Source organism: Meles meles, chromosome 6, assembly GCF_922984935.1.
Source record: "Meles meles chromosome 6, mMelMel3.1 paternal haplotype, whole genome shotgun sequence".
In the NCBI taxonomy this organism is placed as follows: Eukaryota; Metazoa; Chordata; class Mammalia; order Carnivora; family Mustelidae; genus Meles; species Meles meles.
Window position 1 is genome coordinate 22,324,231 of NC_060071.1, and position 10,302 is coordinate 22,334,532.

The window sequence follows — 10,302 nt, forward strand, 5'->3', positions numbered from 1 at the left end:
GCGCGGATCCGGAGCCGGCGCCCGCGGGGTCCAGAGCGGAGCCCGCAATGCAGGGCGTCGGGAGCCCTGCGTGGAGCCCGCGACCCCCGCGCCCCCTGTACCTTCGCGCTTTGGCCCTAGGGCCAGCCAGCCTCTGAGCCCACTGCCTCTCCGCGAAGCGCGGAGGGACCCGGCGCCCGCGCTCCGACAGCGCACCTGCCCGGTCCGCGGCCCCGGCCCCGCCGCCGCCAGCAGCACCGCGGCCAGCGCCGTCTCACCTGCCGCGCCGCTCCGCTCTGCCAGCCTGCAGCGCCGCAGTTGCCGCTACCCGACTTCCATTTTCTCTCGCTTTAAAGGAAATCTGATCAGCTGTTTTGCTCGCGCTCCGGCTCCGCGGCCCCCTCCTCAGCAGCCGCTCGCGGTCTCGGGGGCCTCTCCTCCCCCGCCTCCTCCCGCGCTCCGCTCCGCCCCTTGCGCCCCTCCGCTCCGCCCGCGGTCGCGCGCAGCGCCCGCCTCCCGGCTCCGCCCGCAGCCGTCCGGCGCGCGCCCTGCCCTGACGTCACCGGCCGCAGCCGCGCCCCGCCCCCGCCTCTCGTGGACGAGCGCGCGCCGCGCCCCGCCCCCCCACCCACCCCAGCCTCCCGGGCCAGCCTCAGAGCGTGCGCGCCCGCGGCTACTCCCTGCACCGCGCGCGGGACCTCCAGGAAGAGTGCAAGTTATCCCTGCGCAGGAGTGCTCGCTCTTCTTGGTGCCCCTTGGCACCTGGGGGACTGCAGGAGAAGCTGCTTTGCTTTCTGCACCCTCACACTATGTGCTTCCACCCTTCTCACTTCTTCGCCCTGTTCACTCTTCCCAAACTTTATCTCACCCACCCTGTCTCGGCTCCGTTTCCAAGCCCTGCTTGGCCAACGCATCACTTTAATGCGAAGTTGCTCCTTTTGCTTCCTAAATTACTGTTCTGACCTTTCCCCATTCTTGCCTTCCTCTTAATACTTCTTCATGCCACCACTTCCACTGGTTCCTGTCGCTGATGCCAAGGCCTGTCCACTGCTTTCTGTTCACTCTCACATCACTCTGTGGGTGTAACCACGCCCTTCCTCCCAAATAATGCGTTAAGTTACAGGTTAGTTAGTACCATCCTCGTGCTTTTCTTGATAACTGCCATTTTACTTAGTTTATGACTTTTTGCTTAGTTTTGAGCATTACATATATGTTTAGTAATTGTTTCGTAATTTGTTTGACTTTTTAAATTGATACACAGTAAAATTGACCTTTTAAGGAGGAAGGGGTTTAAACACTTGTTTGGATTCTTGTAGCCACTAACACAGTTAGGATACATTACCCAAAGAATTCTGTCTTGTCCTTTTATAGCCAAACCCTCCCCAAACTCGAATACACAGACATTGGCCATAGTTTTGCCTTTTTGAGACTGTTAGGTACATGGAATTATGCCATATGCAGCATTTTGAGTCTGACTTTATTCATTCACCATTATGCCTTTTGAGATTCACCCATGTTGTTGTGTGTATCAATGGTTCTTTTTATTGTTGGATGCTATGCCATTCTTTGTACCACATTTTGTTTATTCAACCACTGAAGGATATTGGGGAGATTTTCAGTTTTTGGCGATTGTGAATAGATACTCTTCAAACAGTTGCGTGCAGAGTGTTGTATGCACAAAAGTTTTCAAATTAGTTGGGTAAATACGTTCGAGTATCAATGGAAAAACTCATTTAACATTATAGGAATCCTACGGTTTTCCAGAGTGTGTACACCATTTTCATAACCACTAGCAATGCAGAGTCTCACCTTCCTGCATCCTTGATATGATAAAATATATTTGATATATATGTATATAGTTTATACATATATATGTATATATATGAATATGACATTTTCAGTGGAGTCATATGTCATTGTCATTTTAATTTTCAATCCCCTTGTAAAAATGATGTTGAGCATCTTCTCATATGCTTATCTGCTAGCTGTGTATCTTCTTTGATGAGGAATCTGTTCACATCCTTTGCTGATTTTTAATTTGGGTTTTAAAATTTTCTCATTTTTGACTTTTAAGAGTTCTTTGTGTATTTTGGATAAAAGTACTTTATAGGGTATGTGTTTTGCAAATATTTTCTGCCAGTGTGAGTCTCGTTTTTCATTCTCTAAATAGTGTCTTTTGCAGAGTAGAAGTTTTTAATCTTAATAAAAGTCTAACTTAGCATTTTTTTCTTCCAAGAATCATACTTTTGGTATTATATAAAAAAATCAGCAAATCCAAAGTCACATAGATTTAAGTATGTTTTCTTCTTCACATTTTATAGTTTTACATTTTACATTTAGGTGTATGATCCATTTTTACTTAATTTTCGTGATGGTATAAGGTCTATGTCAAGATTCTTTGTTTTGGGGGGTTGCTTTTGTTGTTGTTGGGTTTTTTTGTTGGTTTTGTTTTTTTTGTTTGTTTGTTTGTTTGTTTTGCATTTGGATGTTCAGTTGCTTCGGCATCATTTATTGGGAAAATTATTCTTTCCCCACTGAATTACCTTTGCGTCTTTGTCAGAAATCAGCTGACTATATTTATGTTGGTATATTCTGCTGCATTGATCTATATGTTTATTTTTTGACCAATAATATCAGACTGTCTTGATCACTGTAGTTTTATAGTAAGTCTTGAAGTTGGGTAGTGTCATTCTTCTGTATTATGTTGGTTATTGTAGCTCTTTTTGCTTTTTCATATAAACTTTAATTTTTTATTGAAATTCAATTTAATATATACTGTATTATTAGTTTCGGAGGTAGATTTCAGTGATTCATCAGTTGCATACAATACCTATTACTTCAAGTACCCTCTTTAATGTCCGTCACCCAGTTACCCGATCCACCTTTTATATAAACCTTAGAATTAATTTGTAGATCTCTACAAAATAGCTTGTTCAGATTATAATTGAGATTCTATTGATCTATGGATCAAGTTTGGAAGAATTTATGTCTTAACAAGATTTTGTCTTCCAATCCATGGATATAAAATATCTATCCAATCATTTAGATCTTCTTTGAATTTTTAAGCAATGTTTTATGGTTTTCTGTATAAAAGTTCTATGCATATTTTGAGTTACATGTAAGTATTTTTGTAGTTATCGTAAATGAAATTGTTTCTTAATTTCTAATTTCAATTGTTTATTGCTGGAATATAGGAAAGCAGCTGACTCTTGTATATTGACCTTGAATATCTTGCAACCATGCTATACTTGCCCCAGGAGTATTTTTGAAGATTCTTTGGGATTTTCTACATAGAATATTGTCACCTACTAATAGAGACAGTTTTATTTCTTCCTTTTCAATCTGTATAGATTTTATTGTCTTTTTTTGTCCTCTTGATCTAGTCAGGAGTTCCAGTATAATGTGGAATAAGAGTGATAAAAGAGAATATCCTTGCCTTGTGCCTGATTTTAGGGTGGAACTCCAGTTTCTCACCATTAAGTATGATGCTAACTATAGGGTTTTTGGTGCATATTCTTTTTTTTTTTTAAGATTTTATTTATTTATTTGACACAGAGAGATCACAAGTAGGCAGAGAGGCAGGCAGAGAGAGAGAGGAGGAAGCAGGGTCCCTGCGGAGCAGAGAGCCTGATGCGGGGCTCGATCCCAGGACCCTGAGATCATGACCTGAGCCGAAGGCAGCAGCTTAATCCACTGAGCCACCCAGGCGCCCCTTTGGTGCATATTCTTTATCAAATCGAGGAAGTTTCTATTTCTAGTTTGCTGAAAGTTTTTTTTTTTTAATGAATGGGTGTTGAATTTTGTCAAATGCTTTTTCTGCTTCTATTGATATGATCACATGATATTTCTTATTTAGCTTATTGACGTGATGGATTTGATGTCTGAATGTTGAGTCAGTCTTGCATAAGTGTGTTAAATCCTACTTGGTTGGGTATATAATTGTTTTTATACAGTGCTGGATTCATTTACTTATTTGAGAGCGAGAGTGAGAGACAACATGGGCAGGGGGAAGGCAAAGGGAGAGGGAAAAGCATCCTCCCCTCTGAGCAGGGATTCCCCATGCAGGACTTGATCCCAGGACCCTGGGATCATGACGAGAGCTGAAGGCTGACGCTTAACAGAAATAGCCACCCAGGCGCCCTGCAATGCTAGATTCAGTTTGCTGTTTTGTTATTGAAGATTTTTATGTCTATGTTCATGATAGATATTGGTTCGTAGTTTTCCTTTCTTGTAAAATCTATATCTTGTTTTGACATTAGGCTAATGCTGGACTCATAGGATGAGTTAGAAAGTGCTCCTTTTGTTTCTACCTTCTGGAAGAGATTGTAAAAAATTAGTATAATTTCTTTCTTAAACCTTTGGTAAAATTCACTATGGAAACCATCTAGGTCGGTGATTATTTTGGAAAGCTATTAATTATTGATTCAATTTCTTTATAAATACAGACTCATTTAGTTTATCTACTTGTCTTTGCATATATTTTGGTAGTTGTCTTTAAAGGAATTTGTTCATTTCTTTAAAACATTCACATTTGTGGGTATAAAGTTGTTGATTGTCATTATTTTTTTTTAATGTTCATGAAGTCAGGAGGGATGAAATCTCTTTCATTTCTGATATTGTTACACTGTGCCCTATATCTTTTTTTCTTGGTAAGCCTGGCACAGTTTTACAAATTTGAGTGATCTGTGCAAAGAACCAGCGTTGGCTTCTTTTTCTTTTAATTTTCTCTATTTTTCATTTTTTTAAATTTTAAATTTAAATTTTTTTATTTTAGATTTTATTTACTTGACAGAGAGAGAAAGAGATCGCAAGTAGGCAGAGAGGCAGGCTGAGAGAAACGGGGAAGCAGGCTCCCTGCTGATCAGAGAGCCCAATGCGGGGCTCGATCCCAATGCGGGGCTCGATCCCAATGCGGGGCTCGATCCCAAGACCCTGGGATCACGACCTGAGCCGAAGGCAGAAGCCCAACGACTGAGCCACCCAGGCGCCCCTGTTTTTCATTTTTTTAATGACCCTCCCACCCCTACCCCTTAACCATCATTTCTTCTCTATAGTTGAATGTCTGCTTCTAGGTTTGCCTCTCTTTTTTCCCCATGTTTTTATTTAAATTCCTGCTAGTTTACATATAGTGTAATAATAGTTTCAGGTGCAGAATTTAGTGATTCTTGTACATGTAACACCTGGTGCTCATCCCAACAAGTGACTTCTTAATACCCATCACCTATTTAACCCATCCCCCACCCACTTCCCCTCCAGTAACCATCAATTTGTTCTTTATAGTTAAGAGTTTGTTTCTTGGTTTTCCTCTCTTTTTTCTCCCTGTATGTTCATTTGTTTTGTTTCTTAAAGTCCACAAATGAGTGAAATCATATGGTATTGGTCTTTCTCTGACTGACTTAACTTCGCATAGCATAATACTCTCTAGCTCCATCCACGTTGTTGCAAATGGTGAGATTTCATTCTTTTTGATGGCTTAGTTATATTCTTCACATCATACACGAAAATGAATTCAAAGTGGATTAAAAACCAAAATGTGAGGTGATATCTCATTGTGGTTTTGATTTGTATTTCCCTGATGCCGAGTGACGTGGAGCACTTTTTCATGTGTCTGTTGGCCATCTGGATGTCTTCTTTGCAGAAATGTCTGTTCATGTCCTCTGCCCATTTCTTGATTGGATTGTTTGTTCTTTGGGTGTTGAGTTTGCTAAGTTCCTTATAGATTTTGGATACTAGCCCTTTATCTGATATGTCATTTGCAAATATCTTCTCCCATTCTGTCAGTTGTCTTTTGGTTTTGTTAACTGTTTCCTTTGCTGTGCAAAAGCTTTTGATCTTGATGAAATCCCAATAGTTCATTTTTGCCCTTGCTTCCCTTGCCTTTGCCGTTGTTCCTAGGAAGATGTTGCTACGGCTGAGGTCGAAGAGGTTGCTGCCTGCATTCTCCTCAAGGATTTTGATGGATTCCTTTCTCACATTGAGGTCCTTCATCCATGTGGAGTCTATTTTCGTGTGTGGTGTAAGGAAGTGGTCCAATTTCATTTTTCTGCATGTGGCTGTCCAATTTTCCCAGCACCATTTATTGAAGAGGCTGTCTTTTTTCCTCACACCAGTCAGAATGGCTAAAATTAACAAGTCAGGAAATGACAGATGCTGGCGAGGATGTGGAGAAAGGGGAACCCTCCTCCACTGTTGGTGGGAATGCAAGCTGGTGCAACCACTCTGGAAAACAGCATGGAGGTTCCTCAAAAGGTTGAAAATAGAACTACCCTATGACCCAGCAATTGCACTACTGGGTATTTACCCTAAAGATACAAACATAGTGATCCAAAGGGGCACGTGTACCCGAATGTTTATAGCAGCAATGTCTACAATAGCCAAACTATGGAAAGAACCTAGATGTCCATCAACAGATGAATGGATAAAGAAAATGTGGTATATATACACAATGGAATACTATGCAGCCATCAAAAGAAATGAAATCTTGCCATTTGCGACGACGTGGATGGAACTAGAGCGTATCATGCTTAGTGAAATAAGTCAATCAGAGAAAGCAACTATCATATGATCTCCCTGATATGAGGACATGGAGAAGCAACATGGGGGGGTAGGGGGATAGGAGAAGAATAAATGAAACAAGATGGGATTGGGAGGGAGACAAACCATAAATGACTCTTAATCTCACAAAACAAACTGGGGGTTGCTGGGGGGAGGTGGGATTGGGAGAGGGGGAGCGGGCTATGGACATTGGGGAGGGGAGGCGAAGCATAAGAGACTATGGACTCTGAAAAACAACCTGAGGGTTTTGAAGGGTCAGGGGTGGGAGGTTGGGGCAACCTGAGGGTTTTGAAGGGTTAGGGGTGGGAGGTTGGGGGAACAGGTGGTGGGTAATGGGGAGGGCACGTTTTGCATGGAGCACTGGGTGTTGTGCAAAAAGAATGAATACTGTTACGCTGAAAAAATAAATAAAATGGGAAAAAAAAAAACCAAAATGTGAGGCAGGAAACCATTAAATCTTAGAGGAGGACACAGGCAGTAACCTCTTTGACATTATCCACCTTCTTATAGAAGTTCATATAGTTCTTATAGTTCATAAACACCTTCTTATTAGATATTTGTCCCGAGGCAAGGGAAACAAAAGCAAAAATAAACTATTGGGACTTAAAATAAAAAGCTTCTGTATGGTGAAGAAAACAATTAACAAAACTAAAAAGCAGCTTTCAGAATGGGAGAAGATATTTGCAAATGGCATATCTGATAAAGGATTAGCATCCAAAATCTATAAAGAACTTATAGAACAACACCCAAAAGACAAATATTCCAGTTAAAAAATGGGCAGAAAACATAAGTAGGCATTTTCCCAAAGAAGACATATAGATAGCCAACAGATATGTGAAAACATGCTCAACATCACTCATCTTCAGGTAAACACAAATCAAAACTCCAAAGAGATATCACCTCACACCTGTCAGAATGGCTAAAATTAACAACACAGGTTTGCCAATGATGAGGAGAAAGGGGAATCTTCTTGCACTTTGGTAGGAATGCAAACTGGTGTAGCCACTGTGAGAAATAGTATGGGCATTCCTTAGAAAGTTATAAATAGAACTACTCTAGATCCAATAATTGCCATCCTAGGTATTACCCGAAGGATACAAAAATACTAATTCAAAGGAGTACATACACTCTGATGTTTATAGCACCATTATCAACAATAGCCAAATTGTGGAAAGGGCCCACATATCCATTGACTGATAAATGGATAAAGAAAATGTGGTATACATACACAATGGAAGATAGTGTTCTCCTCCTCTTTTATGATGACTTGTAAATTTTTATTGGGTAATGAGAACTGAGGTAAATTGTCCTCTACAATGAGGAATGATGCTCTGTTCTTACAACTGTGGTTGTAAGTTACCAGAGGCTTCAAATTCTTCTGTTGTCCTTTTTTGTTGTCTTCTCTCTTAACTTTGAGTTTCCCTAAGGACTCCTCCTCAAAGAATCTGTGTCGTACAGCTCTTTTTTTTTTAATATTTTATTTATCTGACAGAGAGAAATCACAAGCAGGCAGAGAGGCAGGGAGAGAGAGAGGAGGAAGCAGGCTCCCTGCAGAGCAGAGAGCCCGATGTGGGGCTCGATCCCAGGACCCTGAGATCATGACCTGAGCCGAAGGCAGAGGCTTTAACCCACTGAGCCACCCAGACACCCCTCGTACAGCTCTTTTATCTGTTACCCATTGTTAGTATCCTTGAACCCTGTCAGTATAGTGGTAAGGTGTGGGTGAGGGGGAGTGTTTCATAATCTTCCAATTATATTGAGTCTTTTAGCATACATGTTTCCTTGCCCTGTGACCTTGACAGGTGTTTCTTCTTCTATGGATTCCTCTTCCCTCATGCCTTGGGTAAGACAGGCAGGCTACAGGGGGGTGGATTAAGAGGACTATCCTTTTTTATGGTAATGGGATAGGGCTCCAATAAAAGCTTTCCCCCTGGAAAGTATGCCTCTTTTATGGAAAAATCTCTGGTATATTTCACAAGGATTAGTCTTCCTCTTCCTGTGAATGCCAAAAGGGAATCTTCTTTGGACCTGCATTGTGAGAACCTGGCAAGGTTTCTAGAAGTAATGTACATTAAAGTGTGGGAGTCCTCTTAAGATTGGGCCCCCAGGAGTTTCTCACTTTCAATCTGGTCCACACTCAGCCTCTTGTAATTTGTCAAAATTACCGTTTAGGTGTTCTACCAGTGTGTGGCTTCAGTAGCTTCTCCAGATGAGCAGATCTCAGTGTGACTTTCTAGATTCACCTGTCTTCTCGATTTCCAGGTGGTAGTTTTTCCTGCAACCACCAATTTTATGAGGGGTCCAGGAAAAGTCATTGCTTTTCCATTTGTCCAGTTCTTACTGTAGAGACAACAATGATTTGCAAGCTTTTTACACACTAGACCCCAAACGAGATGTCTCCCTATCATTATGGTTGTAACAGGTATTTTCTTAATGGTTAACGATGGTGAGCCTTTTTTTATGGGCTTATTTGCCATCTTTCTATTCTTTTTGGTGAATTTTCTGTTCAATTCTTAAATTCATTTTTATGGTATTATTTTATTTCTGTTAAGTTTTGAGGGTTCTTTATAAATTCTGGATACAAGTCCTTTATTAAATATATGATTTGTAAATATTTTCTTCCATTCTTTAGCTTATCTATTCATTCCATTAAGAGGTTTTCTTTTTCATAAAACAAACATTTTCAATTTTGGTGAAGTCTGATTTAGAATTTTTTATTTTACTTTATGGCTCGTATTTTTGGTGACATATCTAAGTACTCTTTGTCTAACTCCATGTAACAAATATCCTCTATGTTTTCTTAAAAAAGTTTTACAGGGGCACCTGGGTGGCTCAGTGGGTTAAATCCTCTGCCTTCGGCTCAGGTCATGATTCCAGGGTCCTGGGATCTGAGCCCAGCATCTGGCTTTCTGCTCAGCAGGGAGCCTGCTTCCTCCTCTCTCTCTGCCTGCCTCTCTGCCTACTTGAGATCTCTGTCTGTCAAATAAATAAATAAAATCTTAAAAAAAAATTTTTTTACAGATTTGCATTTTACATTTATATATCATCTATTTTTCATTATTTTTTTATAATAGGTGTGAAGATTTGGTCCAGGTACATTTTTTTTCTGTGTAGATACCTAGTTTTTTCAACAACATTTGTTGAAGACTTTCCTATCTGCATTGAATTACCTATGCACTTTTGCCAAAAATCAATCGTGTGGATTAATTTATGTATTTTATGTTGCTTTGATTTATATATCCCTTCACCTTCTTTGAGTACTGTAGTTCTATATTAATTTTAAAAATCAAATGCTGTGAGTCCTATGACTTTGTTCTTCTTTTCAAAAATAATTGGCTTTACTACTTCCTTTGCTTTTTTATTTTTTAAAGACTTCACGTATTTATGAGAGAGAGAGAGAAAGCATAAGAGACAGCACAAGAAGGGGGGAGAGGGAGAAGCAGGCTCCCCACTGAAGGAGGAGCCAGACATTGGGCAGGGAGCTGGATGAAGTGTTCAATCCCTGGACCCTTGGTCCGGCTCCCTGCCAAAGGAAGATGCTTAACTGACTAAGCCACCCAGGTGCCCTGTTCCTTTGCCTTTCTATATAACTTTCAGAATCAAGCTTATCTGTATCTACAAAAACACTCGATGAGGTTTTGAGTGGAATGGAGTTAAATCTGTAGATCAGTCTGGGGAGAATTGATATGCTACATGTATGTACATAATAAGTCTATTTATTTTTTCTTTGATTTCTTTCATCAACGTTTGGTAATATCAAGGTCCTTC

The 10,302-nt window shown here is 40.7% G+C and overlaps 1 protein-coding gene across 1 annotated transcript in view; it reads right to left on the reverse strand.

Annotated features, from left to right (window-relative positions):
- Positions 1–408, reverse strand: part of OTUD7A (OTU deubiquitinase 7A) — a 387,396-nt gene extending 386,988 nt beyond the window's left edge. Inside the window, exon 1 of the mRNA XM_046010022.1 lies at positions 258–408. The gene's annotated coding sequence lies outside the window, so the exon portion shown is untranslated. The remainder of the gene's footprint in view (positions 1–257) is intronic.
- Between the last annotated feature and the right edge of the window lie 9,894 nt (positions 409–10,302).